The sequence below is a fragment of the Cupressus sempervirens genome, chromosome 11 (genome assembly GCF_028749045.1).
Source record: "Cupressus sempervirens isolate cs-2001-9-10 chromosome 11, ASM2874904v1, whole genome shotgun sequence".
NCBI lineage: Eukaryota > Viridiplantae > Streptophyta > Pinopsida > Cupressales > Cupressaceae > Cupressus > Cupressus sempervirens.
This window is the reverse complement of record NC_143128.1, coordinates 857,589,079-857,610,559: the sequence shown is the minus strand read 5'-3', so window position 1 is coordinate 857,610,559 and position 21,481 is coordinate 857,589,079. Positions and strand designations below refer to the sequence as shown.

Here is a 21,481-nt window from a genome sequence, read left to right as displayed (position 1 = left end):
ATTCCTTGATCATGCGGATCATGTCCTTTTGGAGAGCTCTGACCTTCTTGCTGTTGTTTTCATCATCACTGCTATCCTCTCCTAAGGATGCGTCATCATCTGAATCGGATGAACTACACTTCTTTTTCTTTTTTGTCTTCTGCTCACTTTCTAAGTTCATTGCTCGATTGTATGCTTCAGTTTATGATGACAGCAACACAATCTTCATCTTCTTCTGCAACTTCGGGTGTAGGCCTTCAACGAATCATCTTTTTTGCAGTCCATCTACCGACTTATTTTTCATTTTATTTATTAAGTCTTTTAATTTCTTGGCATATACTCGGACAGTTTCATTCTTCCCCTGCTTTGTGTTGTATATCTCTGCTATGATCTCATTGTCGTCATGCAATAGTTGAAATTCCATGATAAATTCCTTTTTAATGCTGTCCCAATTGGTTAACTTTTGGGGATCTGTATCAGCAAACCAATCAATTGCAACACCCCGTAGGGTTGCCGGAAATTGTCAGACCCATTCGTTTGTATCTGTGATGCCATTTGCCCTCCAAATTATTTTGCATGTTTTACAGTGTCGGATTGGATCGGCCGTACCATCGCCATCAAACTTCAGAAACTTTTCCTTTGGTCTCACCATCACTACTTGATTTTATGCACGGGCGCTGTTTGATCCTGCAACACTGGCGTTGCTCTGCACTCCCACACCGATGCTTTGCAATCCCACACTGGCGCTTTGCACTCCCACATTGGTGCTCTGCGTTCCCACATTGGCGCTATTTGGTACAAGTGTCTTATTTGCAACAACGGTGAACTTTAGTGAAGAAGGATCTTCTGAAGTTGTCCCTTTCGAAAGTGTATCGCGGACGAAGAATTCACTCCACGCTTGTGCTCCCTCGGCACTTCGAGCCGTGCGAGTGAATTTCCTTCCATATGGATTCTCTTCCCTTGGCGAATACAAGTTCAAAAATTCCTCCCTTGCTTCTTCCACCAATTCCATCCACTGTCGAGTCTCTTCCAACAATTCCTCAGTGGTTTGATATTCGTCAGCAACTTGCTGAAACCTTTGTTTGCGCTCGGCCTGTTGCGCCAAAATTAAATTTCCTTGAGCTGTGCGTATTTCATCTTTATCCTTCAGCTTATTCTTATTTTTGTTTAATTGATTCAACATTAGTCTTCATCCCTTAGCCTTTGTTCTAGGTCCATTGGGCAATGGCGCCAAATGTTTACTGTATGGGTAAATAGAATAATGCACACAGACAATAGATAAGAACAACATAACTCCTTCTATTATTCGCATATGCCAAAGACATTACATTATGCTTATGATAAGATGATTTACAATGATCCCAGATGGGGTATAAATACTTCCCGCCGAACCTTCCCGAATGGGTCCATCGGCTACATAACAATACTAATCTACTCGTCGGCTACAAAATCTTTATCGATGACATGGACCCGTCGGCTACACAGTTTCTACCGACGACATTCATCTTCTCAAATTTTCTCCATTTTCTGAAAATATTGTCATTGCCACAATTTTGAACTTGTTTGTACTGCAAACTTAATGTCCCTTTCGATGCTTTCACCTTGATCTTCATAAAGTGGTGAAGTATCTTATGTAGCTGGATCCTTCAAAGTGAACTTGGATTTCCGGAGGAAATTCAAGTGGGTGATGATTTCTTTCACTTGTAGGCTTTGATTTTTCTTATGCCAATTTTGTTCTTTGAATTTCACTATAAGAATTTGACTTTGAGCCACCTTCTTTCTGTCTCCAAGCCTCTACTTCAACAATTACCATGCAAAACAAGGAACTTTTTATTAAGCTCACAGAATGATAAGTATAAACATCATTAAGGAAATCTGAAAGTTTACATAATATGAAATAATATCCTGATCAACTTTCCTTCTCTACTTGATCAAGAATTCTCAATTTTCTAAGGTCTGATTTTTTAAATTTCTACCTTGATTTCTCTGTTTTGCACACTAATTCTGACTTTGTTTGTCTTTTAGCCCCAATTTCTTATTTAAAAGCTCCAAACTCTGATTTTGAGGAAAATCAAAGATTTTATCCTCTAAAATCTTCTCAGAGTTGCTCCTCAATAGATAAAATTGCTGCCTTATTGTGAAATCACTGCCTTTTTTTTGTAAATATTCTTCTTTCCTTTTTAGGAGGTTCTTGGATTGTGATGAAATGAATTGATTTGCACTCCTTTATATAGTCGCCTCAAGGCCAAGAGTCATGACTCCAGGCTGGTCTGACCTGCATATTATTTGAACCATAGTTAAGGGACCCTGCGAGTCCAAGCTAGAGTCCACATTTCCAAGGCAAATAGCCTTTGGACTCAGACTCGGCAGAGTCTTGATAGAGTTAGCATGGATTCGCCGAGTCCAAAGACTCTTAGGACTCGGACTTGGCAGAGTCTTGACAGAGTTAGCATGGACTCGCCGAGTCCAAAGACTCTCTAGATTCGCAGAGTCCTGAGGTTTGGACTCTCTTTGGCAACATGACTCATAAAGTGCAAAAAATAATAAAATAAAGGGTTAAGTGAATTGTTTATGCTTTGTATAATATCGATTTTACCTAAAAAGGTCGTTCCATCCTTTGCTAATGCTTGTGATAGAGAGAAAATAGTTACAGAAGAGTATTGGGGTTTTGAGAGAGAAATTAGCAAACCGGTTGGCTCTTCCATTTCAATTGCTGATTGTTTGTGCAGCTTTGTAGCTTGCACTTAAGTATTAAGAGGAGCTAAAGGAAGCATTGGAGTAGGCTTCTACAAACTTACTTGCATTTCCATTGTGTGTGCACAAATTGAATGATCTTGTCTTTGTCGTTTGTTCACTACAACCTTCGCCTTCTTCATAAACAAATCCAGGGCACTGATATATCACCGATTATATTAGAGACTATTGATCCACATGTAGAGTGGAACACAAAGATTGTTGATCTTGTCTTTAGTGATGACGTGGAGTGGGTTGATTAGGTGGATTGGGAGTCAGAGATGGACTGGGAGGCAAAGGCAGTAGCGATGGAAGTCGAGGAGGCTACAATGCAAGGAGACCAAGTGTAGGACGCTGAGGCTAGGAGCGATGGATCCGAGTCTGATGATGAAGATTATGTGGGTGTGGATGAGGATGATGATTTCCCTAAGGTTCAGCCTTGAACACAAGGAGAGAGGATGGCTCTAGAGTCTTCCATCACTTATCATAAGCGTATTCCTAGGAGGGTATAGGCTACTATGAGCCTTAGTCTTCTACACTCTAGCTGATATTTCGATATATGTTTTGAACTGTTGATTCCATGGATTTCATATATTATAAACATTTGATAGTGACACTATGTTAAACTTTATATTATGTTATTCATTTTTTTCTTTTAGAAATTTGCTTTTATACTTATGTGATCTATGCAAAATTGTGTATGAGTGTTAAGTAGCTTCTATTTATCTCAATTATTGTGTATTTGATGTTAATTGACTAAATGATGCATGAAAGAATCTTTAAATCCTTAAAAATCTTTGAATTTGATGGGTTTTTCGATTTTTCGAGTATTTGCCGAGTCCGGTTGCCGAGTCCAAGTCTGAGCCCAATTTTGACTTTCCGAGTCAGAGTCCCATAACACTGATTTGACCAATGAAATTAATTAATTTAAACATTTTGAATTCCGCTCACAAGGATGATCTATTCATTGGCAACATTCTTTATTTGAAATTGTCATTTTGTGTCATGTGAATAAATTGTTTTATTCAAAACCTAAATAATTCTTAAAAATAGAAAATAGAAAATGAAAAATAGATTAAAGAATGTTAAGTACTAAATTCAACAGTTGTTGGAATAAAAATAAAAACAACTTACTTGTGAGAGCATCTTGATTGCAAGAGGTTGAAGGTACATATAATCTTGACCATAGACGTGTCACCATTTAGGAGCGTCCATTTTGGATTGGTCATTGACAAGACAAGAAGTATGATTCCTTCCTAAGATGTATCAGCCAAATTCTCTCCTAACACTGTCCCCCAGTTTTAGATATCGGAAGTGTACTAAATGCCCACACATACCCAGTAGCAACTTTAGAATTTAGCATACAGATTACCATCCAAATGATAAAGCACGAAGATTGCAGAGTTGATAGATTGATTTCCAACAATTACAAAGACAATTGCACCAAATATGAATGCCTGATGTGAATGGAACAAAGACTTTCAGCAGTGGTTGCTCTCCTGCCATGATGACATTGTGAATATTTCCAGTAATTGAAAAGATATAATTTATGTGCTTATTAACTTAGTTAATTTTGAAGATATATTTCCCATGCTTTTATCTTCATTAGTTGCATAGTAGACTACTTACTCTAGGATAGATATTAATGTTTCAACAAGAAATACTCTTGCACAAGTGTCAGTGATTGTCAAATACCAATTCATTAGTGTTTCCCAATTCTGTGCAACTGCTTCAAAAAGAAAAGAAAACTTCCGTTCATGTGCGAACTCTATTTACGCTATTGGGATTAGAACCTTCTACACGACTGTTGGCTTGAGGATGGCATAACATACTTCACCTTTTCTCAATGCAGTTTCAAGCTTGGATTAAAGAAGTATTCTCTCTATTTCTTGGTATCAAATTTCTGTCAACCTATTCAAAACCAAAGATTATTGTGACGTTGGTGCTTTAGAATAGCTTCTTCATATTTCGTAACTAAAATTTGGCAAGCTCGTGACAGAAGAAATGATTAGCAAATAAAACAACACTGATGAAGACAAAGCGACTTTCAGTTAAATAATATTGACTTATCTATCCTATCGGTACCTGAAATTATAAGACTTGGATACAAAAGAGAAATAAGATTATGATTCATAACGAACATTCAAAAGAATATTTTTGATTAAAAATATTGTGATGGCAATAACAAAGATGTATGAATTATGTATGACAACAGTCCATGAGAGATGGGAATAAAGTAATTATCAAACAATGATTATAAATGAATATCTGAAATAATGAAAGTGTACAACTAGGGTTAGGATTCGTTTTAAAAAAACACAAAACATATCCATTTACAAAAATGACTATTCATCTCAACACAAGCTACTATTTAGAGGGCTTTCAAAATATCTCAAAGGCATGGAATATTACCTATTTCCTTAGATCGACTCTATTGGAGGAATCAATCTCTTCGCTAAGTCAGTGATATATAGTTTTCAGACTAGACATGATCCAATTATTGCACAGCCAATTCATCCATATTAGACATAGCATCCAAATTACTAAAAATATACATGTCAATTACACAAGAACATCACATATCAACATAGCATCATTTCTCTATCATCACAAGTAATGAAGCAATAGTATTCATAACATATTTATACTGACATTGTTATCCATCTAATTTCAAGTCATGTACTTGTACATACATACATATTAGAGAGAACAATTTCTTATATGGTGAAACATTTAACTTGTTTAATTGGAATCATCTGATTAAGTAAGAAGAAGAAATTGGGTGTTTGACTCAACTTTGCAATCCCAACCCTAAAGGGACATTACACATATGTTATTACAGTCTAGTTATTCTGACCCATCTATGAGCTAACAATCACAAGTGGGGATATATGGATATTTCAATCCATCCAGTAGCTAAAAATGACTATAGTATTTGTCAGCCGACTGGATGGTCCCGACGGTGTTTCTGTAGCCGACGGGTAAATAGTTTGTAGCGGACATAATGTTTGTGGCCGACGAACTCCTCCAAAAAGGTTCGGTGGATAGTATTTATATCCCGTCTGGGATCATTGTAAATTTTTTAATCATCTACTATTACGGATATTATGAAGCATAATGTATGTCTGGCATATGCGAATATAATTCTGCTATTTTTGTTCCATTGTCTGTATGCGTTGATTTCTTTACCAGTACGGTAAACATTTGGTGCCGTTGCTTTATGAATCTGGAAGGTGGGAGGAATGAAGATTAATGCCAAATCAGCTTAACAAAAATCGGAATAAGGTCAAGGAAAAAGATGGAACCCGTACTGTGCAATAGAATTTAATTCTGGCATAGCAAGCCGAACGCCGACAGAGATTTCAGAAGATTGCCGCCGGAAACCGGAGTGCCGAAGAATTGTTGGAGGAGACTCGGCAGCGGGTGGAATTGGTGAAAGAAGCACGGGAGGAGTTCTTGAATTTGTGTTCACCGACGGAGGAAAATTCAGACGGAAGAGCATCAACTCACCTGGCTCGCAGTGCCGAGGGAGCACGAGCGTGGAGTGACCTCTTCATCCGAGATAGACTTTCATGAGAAACAACTTCAGAAGATCCTTCTTCTTCACCAAGGTTCGCAGTTGTCGACACCTCCAGTGTGGGAGTGCAGACTGCCGGTGTGGGAGTTCAGACTGCCGGTGTGGGAGTGCAGACCGCCGGTGTGGGAGTTCAGACTACCGGTGTGGGAGTGCCGACCGCCGGTGTGGGAGTGCAGACCTTTGGTGTGGGAGTGCAGACCTCCAGTGTTGTGATGGCGGGACCTAAAGAAAAGCTACCGAAGTTTGAGGGCGATGGTACAGCCGACCCCATCCGACATTGTAAGACATGTGAGACGATCTGGCGGGCAAATGGAATCACAGATGCCAACGAATGGGTCAGGCAATTTTTGGCAACCCTACAGGGTGTGGTGATTGATTGGTTTTCGGATACAGATCCACAAAAGCTAAATAGCTGGGATAACATTAAAAAGGAGTTCCTGGCGGAATTTAAACTCTTGCGGGATGATAATGAAATTGTAGCAGAGATTTTCAATACCAAACAGGGGAAGCACGAAATTGTCCGCGTCTACGCCAGGAGATTAAAAGACTTAATAAACAAAATGGAAAGCAAGCCGGCGGACGGATTGCAGAAAAGATGGTTTGTGGACGGCCTACGATCGAAATTGCAGAGGAAAATGAAAATTGTGCCACTGTCGTCATATGTGGACGTGTATAACAGAGCACTGGACCTTGAAAGTGAGCAGAAAACAAAGAAGAAGAAAACTAGCTCCTCTGATTCTGATGACGACGAGCCTGCCGAAGATGATAGCAGTGACGACGAAGGTAGCAGCAAGAAGGTTCGTGCCCTACAGAAGGATATGGTTCACATAATGGAGTTTAAAAACATGCAGAAGGAGCCAAAAGGCAGTGAACTGTAGTGCACAGAGTGTAAGACCGACAGTCATACTAAAGGATCATGTCCAAAGAACCAATTTTGTGACATTTGTCAGATCATGGGCCATTTAACAAAAGAGTGCCCCTTTAACATGAAGACAAGAGGATCTCCGCAGGTGTTTCTCACACAGGAGGCTTCCTCGTCGGGTAGTAGCGGAAATACGAATAGTGCAGGTGCCACATCCGGAGGGTACAGGAATAATAACAAAGGGCAAAATAATAACAATGCGAACAATAACAATAATAATGGGAGCCGAAGTCGAACCCAGTATGATGCAAACGGACGGCCGATCGTTCAATGCCGAGCATGTAATTTGTGGGGTCATTTTGCGCAAGTTTGTACAACGGCAAACACACCGAAATTATTATGCAGATGGTGCGGACCCGGCGATCACGAAGATTCCAAGTGTCCAAAGTCTGGAGTAAACTTGATCACTGTCGGCACGGATGTAGAGGAGGTTCTGGCAATTACACGAAGGCAAGCAGAGGAAAAGAGGAAATTGGGCGAAGCGTAGGCGGAAATTTCAAAAGCATCGTCGGTGGGGACATCTCAGTGAAGGACATCACCGGCACCTTGGCAAGAAACTTCGCAGAACAAAACATTGTACGATAGATCTTACAAACAGAGATACCGGTCAAGATAAGTGACCTCCTCACAATGCCCCAGTTACGAACAGCCATTCTGAATCATACACCGTTTTCGAAAGCACCGAAGGACACAGGAAGGGATAGTAGGGAAGTGATGACAACAAACCCAATGTTGTTGGCACTCACCTCCGGACGGCATCTGGCAGTCGTCGAGATGGGGATTTTGGGAAATGTTTTGACAGAGACAATTGTCGACAGAGGGTCCGGCGTGAATGTGTTGCCAGAGGATACTTGGAAGAAGTTGGGAAAGCCGACGCTATGGCCACCTACATTCCAGTTGCTGACGGCAGACCAGCATGGAATCAAACCGTTGGGAATCTTGAAAGCGCAACCGGTAACCATTGGTACGCAACCATTTTTATTGGATTTCGTAGTCATTCCATTGAAAAGAAAAGGATATGATGCTATTCTGGGACGAGATTGGTTGGTGCAAGCAAAAGTAAAATATGATTGGAAACGAAATACCCTATCAATGGAGCGCGGAGGCAAAAGATTCATAATTGACCTGCACACACAAATGGTAGGTGAGGAGGCAACATCGTTAGACTCAGAAGGTGAAGGCGACAGTGACGATGAAGGAAAGAGGAGAATGGAACCAGACGAAGAAGGAATATTGAGACTAGATGGAGGATCGAATGACGACGACCTAGACTCGGTGAATGGCCTTTACCATTGGCAAATAGAAGACTACGAACTCTTTTCGAGTTGTAATATGCTCAGGGTCGACGAAGGTGAGAAAAAGGAGGAAAATGAGTGTTCGGAGGAATACAGAGAAGCAGATGATGCAAAGGAGGTTATGGCTGAAGAAGGGAAGGACATACAATACAGACCCAGAAAAAAGAAAGATCCCACCATTCAGTACACGGTGAATGGACCGCACAGGAGGAAAAGAATGCATCACACCATAAAATTACTTGAAGGATATTGATAGCAAGGAAATAAGTTAGATGTGCGACGACTGCAGGCACAATGGGCGACAGAGGTAACACAGAAAAGACATAAGGCATGACATGACAAACTCAGTAGGTTTCAGCCGGGGCAGTTGGTACTCAAGTATGACGCTCGGGATGAAATCAAACAGGAAAAGTTTAAGGCAAGATGGGTTGGACCATATCGGACCCGGGAGGTTGGCGATAATCGAGTTGGGGACGTTGAACGGGCAAGATATACCTCATGAAGTCAACGGATCCTACCGTGCCAGGAAGATACCGTCAGTGTCACAGTCGCAGAATGATCAGATGATTTTCTCGTCGTCGTCGTTGTTGAATGGCGACGCCTGGAGGCAAAATTGAGGTACCTCTGTATTGAAAAAAAAAATTTCAAAAAAAAAAATTCAAAAAAAGAAGAGCAAAGGCCCCGCGGACAGTTTGTCCACGAGTAAATGAAAAGCCCCGCGGCAGCAGTCTGCCTGCGGGTGTGACAGGCAAAGGCCTCACAGACAGTCTGTCCGCAGGTAAATGAAAAGCCCCGTGGGCAGCAGTCTGTCTGCGAGTGTGATAGGCAAAGGCCCCGTGGACAGCCTGTCCACGGGCTTTAAATCTCTAACTTCTCCGCCGAAAAGCGTCCTACGAGGAACAAAGCCTCCAAGTCATCGGCCGCGGACTTCTATCAAACCTGTTTTGTTTCCTTTTTCATCTTTTGCTCCCCGCGGGAAAGGAAAACGAAACCGCCAGGTGCTGTCAAGTCCCTCCTCCGGCCTGTCTTGTCCGCGGAAGCAGTTTGGAAGGCGGCTAAAAAAAATAAAAATCAGAATCCGCGTCGTTCTTTTGGAAGTTGCAACCACTAGTCCATCATTCGCAGGGAGTTTAGTCGGAAAGAGTTTCAAGTGCTAGATGCAAGCTTGTGATAGAACCGGAGGAAGCATTGAATATACTTCACGGGAAATTGAGAAGTGTAAAGATGTGAGTTTTTGGGATGCCCTGCAGTTGTTCAGGCTTGTTTTGCCGATCGATCGGTTTGGATGATTTCCTGCAAAGCTTACTTTGTAGATGAGTGAGGAGATTGTGAGGTGTCCGATCTTGCTGTAAATACACTCGGGTTGTAATTTGTGGACGGGCAAGTATATAAATTTTGTGGAGTGATATTGGTGACAGAGAGTCCTGTAAAGATGTTCCTGGTCATCTTTGCTCTGTCGAATGAAATACTTCTGTGCATGACTGTTACCTCTATAGGCATTTTTGTAATCATATAGTTCCATCGGACTTGAGCGAAGTCGTCTTGCGAATGAGAACAGCCGGCAAGTTGCAATGGGAAGCACGAAAGAAGAGGGTTTGGTAGCAGAGGTGTTCAGCAGTCGACTCCTTGATTATGGCAATAAAATTCATAAGCTAGCTTTTCTCTCCCACGGAGGGGAGGGTGCGGACAATTTTTCCGCGGAAGGTAATTTAGCAGTTTATTTGTCTGCCAGGAGGAAGGAGGAACTTGTAGAGAATAACAACAAACAAACAGAAGCAAAGGGGTTGCTTACCAAAAAAAAAAAAAAAAAAAAGACGACAGATTCAAGTTGTTCGGAATGAGTAGCAGATGATGCCAAAGGGAAGGGGAAGCATCAATGGTTGCCAGAAAGAGTGTAGAATTGGCAAAAAAAGTCAAAAATGGTGCATTCCGTGCAATTTTGTGTGGGTTTCAAAGTGCTAATTTGGTGTTGGCTGCGAGGGGCGCTGCCCCTCGACCCCCAGTTGTTGCGGATATCAGTCGTGGGAGTCTGACCAGTTGATGAAGACCTAGAGCTACTGCAGGCATAAAGTGCTATGTACCAGAGGCACTTGGAGTAGGTGTTGGCTGTGAGGCTGTCTTGGTGGATGCGTAGAGAGCTCGGGAGGAGCTAATCATCCAGTTGGAGGCAGTGCAGTGACACTTAGCTCAGTGGACCCAGTGTTGGAAGCAGAGAAAGCAGCATGGGTGGCTATCAAAGTTAGCTTGAGGAGATAGTATGGTGTTAGCAGAGACTACAGGCACGGGACGAAGTGAAGTGATGTGACAGAAGCAGATTTTTCTTGTTGTAGTCACTTTGATGATGTATTTTGTTTGTTAATTTGTTTCAGATATTTTGTAATTGTCATCTGGAGATGACTTTTCTTTTTTGGGGGGATGGTGTCAGCCGACTGGATGGTCCCGGCGGTGTTTTTGTAGCCGACGGGTAAATAGTTTGTAGCGGACATAATGTTTGTGGCCGACGGACTCCTCCGGGAAGGTTTAGCGGATAGTATTTATATCCTGTTTGGGATCATTGTAAATTTTTTAATCATCTACTATTATGGATATTATGAAGCATAATGTATGTCTGGCATATGCGAATATAATTCTACTATTTCTGTTCCATTGTCTGTATGTGTTGATTTCTTTACCAGTACGGTAAACAGTATTGAGACGCCTTGTGCAACATGTTGGGTGGATATTTTACAACTAATAGTTTATGCAAGTTCAGCCACAAAATAGGGTCACTAGCTACAACGTGTGAGACAGAGTCTCTCCTACCTTAAAGGGAAGGCTCCCCTTTCTCACCGTTGATTCTAAATGAATCAATATTGTAGATTATCAACAAATGCCTTGTACTTGATGATGCAATCGCGAATGATCACAATACTGGGAGTTCCTGTATTTCGTGCTACTGCATTCATCTTGATAGTCTCTTGATTCCCTTTGATGAGTCACCAATTGTCATTTGAAAACTTGATCTAATCAAGCTTTTTCTCATTCCATAGTTGTTGTGAATTCTCCTTTGTTAGATTTGTACATCTTGGAGTTTTTGGCACTTTGAAGACCTTCTTAATGATGTACGAATGTAAACTCAGAATAACTTTCCCATTAGCATCTTTAACTGATTTTAAAAAATTTTCTTAATTTTTTTTGGATCAAAATGCTTGGCACATTTCTACACAAATTCAAGTTCTAGGGATACCATTAGGAAAGTGGAGACCAAATGAATATTGCTTCTTTTATTTGAAGAAATTCTTCTTGATAGGATGTCTTTAGTCTTTGAAGAAATTTTGACATATCTTGACTTGAAGAGTTTGCTGCAACATGAGAATTCCGAAGAGTGAAAACATCTTTCAATGGGATTGAATCCATGAAGGTTTTAAGATTTGTACAATGATGGCAGATCCATGGAGGATGAGTGTTTAAAGTATGATTTAGATACTAATTGAACACTTTAGAAGGCTGGTTGGAACAACTTGTATTTTAGGCAAAAATGACCAAAATTAGGTTTCACGAGGTGGATTGAATGTAGGCAAAATCAGGCTTTTGTTTTGAATGACTAAGAATGCAAGTTTGAAGCATATGGATGTGTGTAGGATGAGAGTTTTTATATTTAAAAATGTGAGTTTCTACCAAAATTGAGTTTTTGAGATTCAATTACATGTGGTAAAAAACTCATCATTTTCACTTGGTGGAAATATGTAATCGGGTTTTGGAAATGCAATTACATATCTGGGAATGTGGATTTTGGGTGAAATGGGATGATGGATTGAATATGGAAGATGGAAGCATGGAAAAGTACTTGCGTTCTTTGAGGGAAGATCTCCAACTTTTCTTCACAAACAATGACAAGCATTAAAGTATATACAAAAACAAAAAACAAAAAAAGAACATACCTCTTGCTTCAACTCAAATTGATAAGTTCAATACTTAAATCTTGCATGCAGATTTATTTTTTATTTGGAGAACTTTTTGCAATTGCAAAGAATGAATTTTTTAAAACATATTAAATAACTTGGAACGAAAAACTAAGGTTGCATTTGAACAAATGGAAGATAATACTTATGTGGAGAGCAAAGAGTAAACTTTGGAAGAAGAAGAAGACGAAATGAATTTGTCCTCTCAAAAATCGGGTTTCACAAGTGTATTTGCATGTAAGAATAAAATGCCTTTGAAAAATTCAAACCTTATCTCCAAATCATGGTTTATAGAAGCAAATGCAAGTGCAATATGATGTTAATGCTTGTGCATGAAATGATGCAAATGTCTTTCCCTTCAAACACTTTGGCAAAACGTGGTTTGAATGCCCTATTACATATAATGTTTTAGAATGAAATGACCAAAATCGTAATTTGAAACTCCAAACGCATGTACAAAATATGCATTACAAGTGCAGGAGAGAGCAGCAAAATGTTTGCAAATGTTTCTCTTAAGGAAATTGGGGTTCTCCAAACATATTGCATATTTAAAATTATGTAATGGCAAATACATTTGAAGCCAAAATCGGGGTTTGAAAGGCCAAATACATGCAGTGTTTTCCTTCAAAAGTCCAAATGAAGGTTTGAGAAAGGGATTGCATGTAATGGAGAAACCATGTTTGGTTCAAATCGTGGTTTAGAATGCCCTTTACATGTTTTTGCATTTAAGTGTCCAAAACATCTTTTAGAAAAACCATAACATGTGTTGGAGAAGACATAAACATACACTTTTTGCCTTTGACACCAAAATTAGGGTTCAGAAGTCCAAACACGTGCAAGATGTACAATGCAAGTGCATGTAAACCAAGTCTACACCAAAAAACCAAGTCCACGCCAAAATCGAGCTTTGAAGAGATCATTGCATCTTTTAAATATGAGGTATTTGCACAAACCTAGCTCCAATGAACTTGGATGCTCAAATAGAGAGGAAGAAAAAGTCAAGAACACGCTTTTTAGTGCAAATCAGGGTTTGGAAACTCAATCGCATGTTTTAAAATAGACTCTTTCGATGCAAATTAGGGTTTGGAAATTCAAACACATGGTTTAAATAACCTCTTAAAGGAAGAACATGGTTTGGGAATTCATTTACATGTAATGGATATGCATGCAACTTGGTGAAACTTCATCTCTTCAGCAAATTGTAGTTTGATCATAGTAAGAGGGGAACGACATTGCTGCATCCCCAGCGGCGCCACTATTGGGTTGTTGTCTTGCTAGGGATGGGAACAAGTCCCTTCAGGGGATGGGAACAAGTCCCCTGAGGAGACAGGGGGATGGTCGGGTGTTCCCTATCCAACCAAAAATAAAATAAAATTAGTTTAAAAAAATCAAACATGTTTTAATATTCTATTGGGCGTAGTGAATATCATACATGTTGCCCAATGTAATCATCTCTATGATGAGAAACTCATACTTGTGATACCTTTGACTATTATTATTTAATATTTATATGATAGAAGTTAGAACTATTTCATTTGCTTATTTGAGTATCTAAATTTTCAATGTACAATGTTCCACTTTCATGTTTAATGTTCAATGCAATGTTCAAAACTCAAGTATTTAAATTTTACTAACTTAGAATTTTACACCTTTATGTCTTATATTGTTATACATCTTTTCATAATTAACATTTTAAGTACCAAATGTATAATATATACTATATACACCCCCCACCCAACCCTTGTCCCTTGCCACCGTCCCCCCACTATCCACAAATTGAGGCCCCTCTGACCTGCTATCCCGGAAACCTGTCCCTCTGTCTCCCTAGTGCAGCGTAACTATGGGTTTGATGAAGGCATTGCATGGAAAGAGAGCTCGAGCAAAATCATGGTTTGGAGGAGTCATTGTATGTTTTCAATAACTTGCATTTGCACAACCAAACAATTCTTTGGCAAATCGTGGTTCTTGGATGCCATTACATGTAAAGACTGAAATTGGGGTTTGGAGATTCATTTACATGTTTTAAAATCCAAGTGATACCGCACTAGTAGTTGTTTTGATGAGAAACTAGTGGTTTGCAAGCCATAAATGTGGTTTGGAGGAGCAATTACATGTATTTCATTAAAAAATAACATTAAATTGACTTGCATCACTTAAAGCTTTCTATTTAGCACATGTCTATTTGATTTACTTAAATGAATCTCACTTTAAAGGGTCCATTACAGATTTACACTAACATATTTTACATATAATGTGTAAATATGTTCAAAAAGTGAGATTTCATTTAAATGTTTTAAATTAAATCATTAAAGTAAATCACAATATCGAAATGGCCTATAAAGTGATAAAATCACTTAAATGATAAATTAAAAAGAAACTCAACATCAAAATATAACATAAAGTGCACTATAATGACTTAAATCACTTAAGTGATAAATTAAAAGTCAAAAAGTAACTAAGAAACGTAACATAAATAAATTTTAAGTTATATTTTTGTAATGTCCCCTTTTTAGCATTCATAGCATGATGTTGTCATTAGCCTATTTCTCCACGGTCCCGTAGGCTAACCAGGACATCAAGGGGCTTAGAGGCCATTTGGCCTAGATAGTTTCAGTTGCAGGTCTTTTTGAGGGGTTTTGAGGCAACTTTGGGCATACTTACTATTTATAGTAAGTCATTTTGGACATGGTCGGACATCCAGGGGTAGTGGTATGTCGATGGTAATTGTTTAAAATCGACAAGAAGACTTGTTTATCATTGATAAGATTTGTTATGCATTGATAAAGCTATTTTATAAAGTTAAATTTAAATATTTAACTTTACTAACGCATAGACTATAGTTTGTGGGAAATATTTAAATTAAAAGAGTCCCCTTTATTTTATAACACATCGGAGACATAAGTTACATAAAGGGAGTTATGTTTTATCTCACATTGAGAAAACGAAGGACGGAGCTCTTGTGAGAACGCTATAAAAGAAATGGAAAGAGCTTCTTTTAAGCATGCTTGGAAATATCAAAGAAATTGGGAAATTTGTTGGAGATTATGTCTCAATAGTTTGGAGGACGAAATCTCTTCAAGCTGGAAATCTTGACGCCATTGAAAGATATGGTCTTGAGATTCAACATAGTAGCAGTCCAAAAAGCAGATCCGAAAAAGCAGTCCGAAAAAAGCAGAACCGAAAAAGCAGACTGAAAAAGCGAGTATGAAAAAGCAGTCCGAAAAAGCAGGCCGAAAAAGCAGTTCGTAAAATGCAAAGTAGAAGGGGCAGCATTGAAGGAAATTATTACAGCCATCTACAACCAGGTTCTTTTGCTAGTATTTTTTTTTAGGGTGTTATAAACTTTCAGCTGTAAGTGTGCATTATACCAGCATTATCATTTTGTAATCCATGTAAATGCCAAAGTCTTGGCCATATTTCATGAGCATTGTAATTTTCATTGCAATTAAGAAGATAATAGTTGCTGGTGCCATTTAAGCAATTTAATATTATTATTTATCAGCTAGTTAGTTTGCATACCAACTGTTTGTAAAAATGCCAGTTGGTTGTAGGTGTTCATTTCTCATGCTTAGATCATATATATGCACTGAATATTGTCAAAATTAGTAGCACACTCATGTCAGGTCATTGTGTAGTCCATTGTAGTCTTCTAGCACAAGATTCTCATTGATGCAAACTGAAGAAAAAGTCATTTGAAGCTAGCTGAAATACTATATCAGTCATATGTCCTTTGCATGTGAATTGTTTGACAAAATTCTTTGAGTCTTCAATCAGCATTTTTGAGAGCAGATTTGAGGAGGGTCATTACAGTGATATCAGAGCTTGCTTGCAAAGTGTTTGACGAAATGTCAAACAACTGAAGTATAAAGATTTTTGGTGTTTGAAGGAGTTATAACCTGTTGGAGTTATTACAGTGGTATCAGAGCGGTTTCCTGCCATCCTGTGGAGGTCTTATTGGGAATTTAGATTAGCCAGAGAAAGAGAAAAATGTTTGACAAAATGAATGCCGATTCAAATCAGGGAAAGGAAAGATTCGTACAGTTATTAGACACCTTAGCACAGGGACAGCGATCAGCAGAGCAGAGAGCACAGGAACAGAGTCAGAGATTGGAGCTTATGATGCAGATGATGGCTCATCAAATGGGGTTGAATGGTAATGTGGGTGGAGGAAATAATCAGATGGTAATAACCAGAGTGGTTATAATCAAGATGGGACACATAATGGATGCAAACAAGTTGGGAACAATTTCGGTCATGCACCCCAGCAAACTAGGATAGTGAGTTCGAGACCCATTATTCCCACATTTCCTCCTAGAGCTCCAGAGTAGCCCGTATCAGAGCCCCAGATCATTGATATACATGACCAACTGAGGAGAGATTGGGAAGCCGGAGGTCCAAATTTTATTGCTACAATCACCTTTAGGGAGTATATAGATGTGCGGATGAAGCATATGCCATGTGGACATGACAGGAACCAGAGCTATGAACTACGAAAGAAAGTAGGGAAACTTCAGTTACCATATTATGATGGCTCGGGGAAGTCTACAGCAAGAGCTTGGGTTCAAAAGCTTGACACATACTTACAATTGAACTTTATGCCTGAGGAAGAAGCTATTAAGTATGCAACAATTCACCTGGATGGGTTAGCACACAAGTGGTGGCATCATGGCATGGTCACTATGGGTCATGCACACATTATCTCATATGTGGAGTTTACGGAGAGACTGATTGAACGCTTTGATAGGCCTAAGGATCATACTTTCCCTATAACAGGAGGAAACTTGTATGAGGAGTTTAACAGACATGCAGATTTGATACAGGGAGACTTCAGCACATCTTCAGGTAATGGTTTATTTGCATCATCTTCACAGGCAGAAGGGGTTTCAGATGTTGTGCAGGTTGAGCCGGTTGCATCAGAAGGTGATATCATAGGCACATCGGATTGCATGATTGACACAGATAGTGATTCCAGTACAGTTGGGCTGGATGAAGTTATAGCAGTTGAGGATACTGTCATGTTTGAGGATAGTACAGTTGATTAGAAAGTGAGCATTCAGGACTTTGCAGAAAATGAGTATCAAGCACAGTTGGATGCTTCTTCACATGAGATAGAGGCTAGTAGCTCTTCACTTGGTTTGGCAAGCCAGCTGAAGACAAGGGACAAGGATATTGTCATGGCTTTATCTCATCATGATAGGATACATGGATTGATTGAGAATCACATTTGGATGATTCAACTGTAGGAGAGACAGAAAGGAGTCACAACAGGTTCTTCTTCTGACGACTTACAACAGATCAAGGAAGATGCAGTGAAGAAGGAGGAGAAGGAGGTTGACCGGCTTTTTCATGAGCTGGAGGATACTCGAAATTCCTTGGTGTGTGCTCGGTTGGCTCTCCAGGATTCTGAGAGATACGTGGACAAGCTTTGTCTTGAGGTGAGTTCAGTTCGGAAGTTAGCGCGTATAGCAGGGACTCAGTTTTCTTTTACAGTCGGGTCACATGATGATGATATGAGTATGTCTAGCATTCACACTCCGGATTCAAAGATTGTAGACAGGTGCGTGAAGTCAGTTGGTATTGTTCACATTACTCAGGTGAGAGGTTTACTTGAATTGCCAGCTGGTTTCCGTTCATGGATTAGATGTTGGGATCCTTATCTTAGTACTTGGGATCGTTTTGACCAGAGATATCTATCATTCCTTGGTAGTAGTATCTATTGCATTATCATGGACTTGATTAGTAGTTTGCAAGGTGTAGTTCTCATCCATGACAACAACTTGTTTAATGCTGGAATTAGTTTTTACACACCTGTGTTGGGCATTGTTCATATATCTAGTCGACCATTCTTGTTGGAATGGGTTGATGATCTCTCAGATATGACAGAGTTTACAGAAGAGTCCCAGGATCTGAGTATTATAGATGATAGCTATTTCGAGGTTACTCCTTTGGACAGTGTACCAAGGATAGAGTATAGGAGTTCGACCAATCGGCACAATCATGTGTCTAGTCAGTTGAGAGTTGGCGAGCGAGACATTTCTATCGCTTGCGAGCATTTCGATGCTGCTTGTCAGTTGTTAGCAGTTTATGGATGGGGTTCTCCTACTAGTGATGAGCAGGGAGGCAATTATCTTTCCTTGACAGAGATCCACTCTTTATGGGAGGCTATCCGAATTCTGAGCCAAAATTATATGCAGTTGGTAGCCGACAGAGATTATCTTATGGAGTGGGGGAGTACAGCATACGATGCATTATTGGCCAAGGAAGATGAGGTGAGTGAGCTTACTCAGCAGCTCGAGGTGACTTCTGAGATTCTTGAGAGTACACAGTTGGCTTTCAAGGAGTCACAGTTTCATTTGGCTAAGGTGACCATGGAGTTAGAGCGACTTCAGTCTTTACCAGATTCTGTACAATCACAGACCGTGGTGTCTGGTGATCTGTGGATGTCCATGGTTGAGGTTGATAGAGGTAGTGGATATGAGGATATATCTGTCCACGACACTACTATTGGCATATTTGGTCCATTTCCACTGGAGGCAGGTTCAACTGAGTTGGGCGCTGCAGTTGAGCATTGTGATATGTTTGACTTGGAGGGCATAGAGACTAGTGATGTTGTTGTTGATTCTGCACTCTTGGCTATATCATCCTCTGACTTAGCTGATGATCAGTCACAGTTGGTCATATCACGTCTGCAGGATGAGTCTTTGACTGAGATTGGTTCTTTTTACCGGCATTATACTAAAGGATATGTTCATCGGTTTGCTTTTGATCCATGTGTTGAGGAGTTGATGGCAGACAGGTTTGGACTGGGCTCTCATTTTTGCTATCTACCGTGTAATGACTATTCACCATCAACAGTGCATGGGTGTTATGGTTATGAGCCAGTGGTCGGTAATCTGCAGAGTTGTGTTAACTGCAGCAGATGTACAGTGTGTGGATTCTCTATATTTGGTGTAGTTTCATGTGGGAGTGGTCACTATTGTAGTAGAGTTGGAGTGTGCATTCCACATAACATGGTGGGTTGTGTGGATGGTGTTTATTATGTTGACAGTTTGGGTGATCTACTCTACTTGGGATCTAATATTTTGAGAGTTTGTGCCTCGTGGGTTCCTAACTATGGTAGTAGTGGATTTGGAGTTCAATTGCACCGTGATTCACGATTCATTTATGGATTCCTCTTGGTTAATTTTCACAGGTTGTTGCAGGAGCCTATGTTGACTGATAGCAATATAGTTCATGACTACATTTGGGATCCAGGTGGATTGATTGGGTTGTTGTTCGGCCATTGCTTGGGGACAAGCAATTTTGGGAAGGGCGGACTGTAATGTCCCCTTTTTAGCATTCATAGCATGATGTTTTCGTTAGTCTATTTCCCCACGGTCCCGTAGGCTAGCCAGGACATTAAAGGGGCTTAGAGGCCATTTGGCCTAGATAGTTTCAGTTGCAGGTCTTTCTGAGGGGTTTTGAGGCAACTTTGGGCATACTTACTATTTATAGTAAGTCATCTTGGACATGGTCGAACATCCAGGGGCAGCGGTATGTCGATGGTAATTGTTTAAAATCGACAAGAAGACTTGTTTATCATTGATAAAATTTGTTATGCATTGATAAAGCTATTTTATAAAGTTAAATTTAAATATTTAACTTTATTAATGCATAGACTATAGTTTGTGGGAAATATTTAAATTAAAAGAGTCCCCTTTATTTTATAACACATTGGAGACATAAGTTACATAAAGGGAGTTATGTTTTATCCCACATTGAGAAAATGAAGGACGGAGCTCTTGTGAGAACACTATAAAAGAAATGGAAAGAGCTTTTAAGCATGCTTGGAAATATCAAAGAAATTGGGAAATTTGCTGGAGATTATGTCTCAATAGTTTGGAGGACGAAATCTCTTCAAGCTGGAAATTTTGACGCCATTGAAAGATATGGTCTTGAGATTCAACATATTAGCAGTCCAAAAACAAATTCGAAAAAGCAGTCCGAAAAAAGCGGAACCAAAAAAGTAGGCTGAAAAAGCGGGTAGGAAAAAGCAGTCCGAAAAAGCAGGCCAAAAAAGCAGTTCGTAAAAAGAAAAGCAGAAGGAGCAGCATTGAAGGAAATTATTACAGCCATCTACAAATAGGTTCTTTTGTTAGTATTATTTTTAGGGTGTTATAAACTTTCAGCTGTAAGTGTGCATTATACCAGCATTATCATTTTGTAATCCATGTAAATGCCAAAGTCTTGGCCATATTTCATGAGCATTGTAATTTTCATTGCAATTAAGAAGATAAAAGTTGCTTGTGCTATTTAAGCAATTTAATATCATTATTTATCAGCTAGTTAGTTTGCATACCAACTGTTTGTAAAAATGCCAGTTGGCTGTAGGTGTTCATTTCTCATGCTTAAGATCATATATATGCACTGAATATTGTCAAAATTAGTAGCACACTCATGTTAGGTCATTGTGTAGTCCATTGTAGTCTTCTAGCACAAGATTCTCATTGATGCAAACTGAAGAAAAAGTCATTTGAAGCTAGTTGAAATACTATATCAGTCATATGTCCCTTGCATGTGAATTGTTTGACAAAATTCTTTGAGTCTTCAATTAGCATTTTTGAGAGCAGATTTGAGGAGGGTCATTACAGTGGTATCAGAGCTTGCTTGCAAAGTGTTTGACGAAATGTCAAACAACTGAAGTATAAAGATTTTTGGTGTTTGAAGGAGTTATAACCTGTTGGGGTTATTACAATTTTTCAAAAAGTGCAACCCAACATTAAAACATAAGTTCAATATTTTAAATATGTAGTTGAAGTTGCAAACCCCACTTTTTAGGTACTTAAACCTTATTATCTTTTGATTAATACCTCCGATTAATCCCCATGATATCTCGCATTGAAAGTACAATTGAAAGCAAGATCCAAGCAAAAGCTCAAAAATGCAAAAAAGGACTTTGAAGGCCTCAAAAATCAAGTATAGGCTGACAAGCTGATAAAACAAAAAAGGACTTGATTAGAGCCTTGAGTAAAACGTTTCATTATATGGATTGGTG

At 39.4% G+C, this 21,481-nt stretch overlaps 1 protein-coding gene across 2 annotated transcripts in view; it reads left to right on the top strand.

Moving 5' to 3' along the window:
* The window catches only part of LOC149532225 (uncharacterized), a 208,205-nt gene that overhangs the window by 85,104 nt on the left and 101,620 nt on the right, over nucleotides 1-21,481 (top strand). The window lies entirely within an intron of this gene.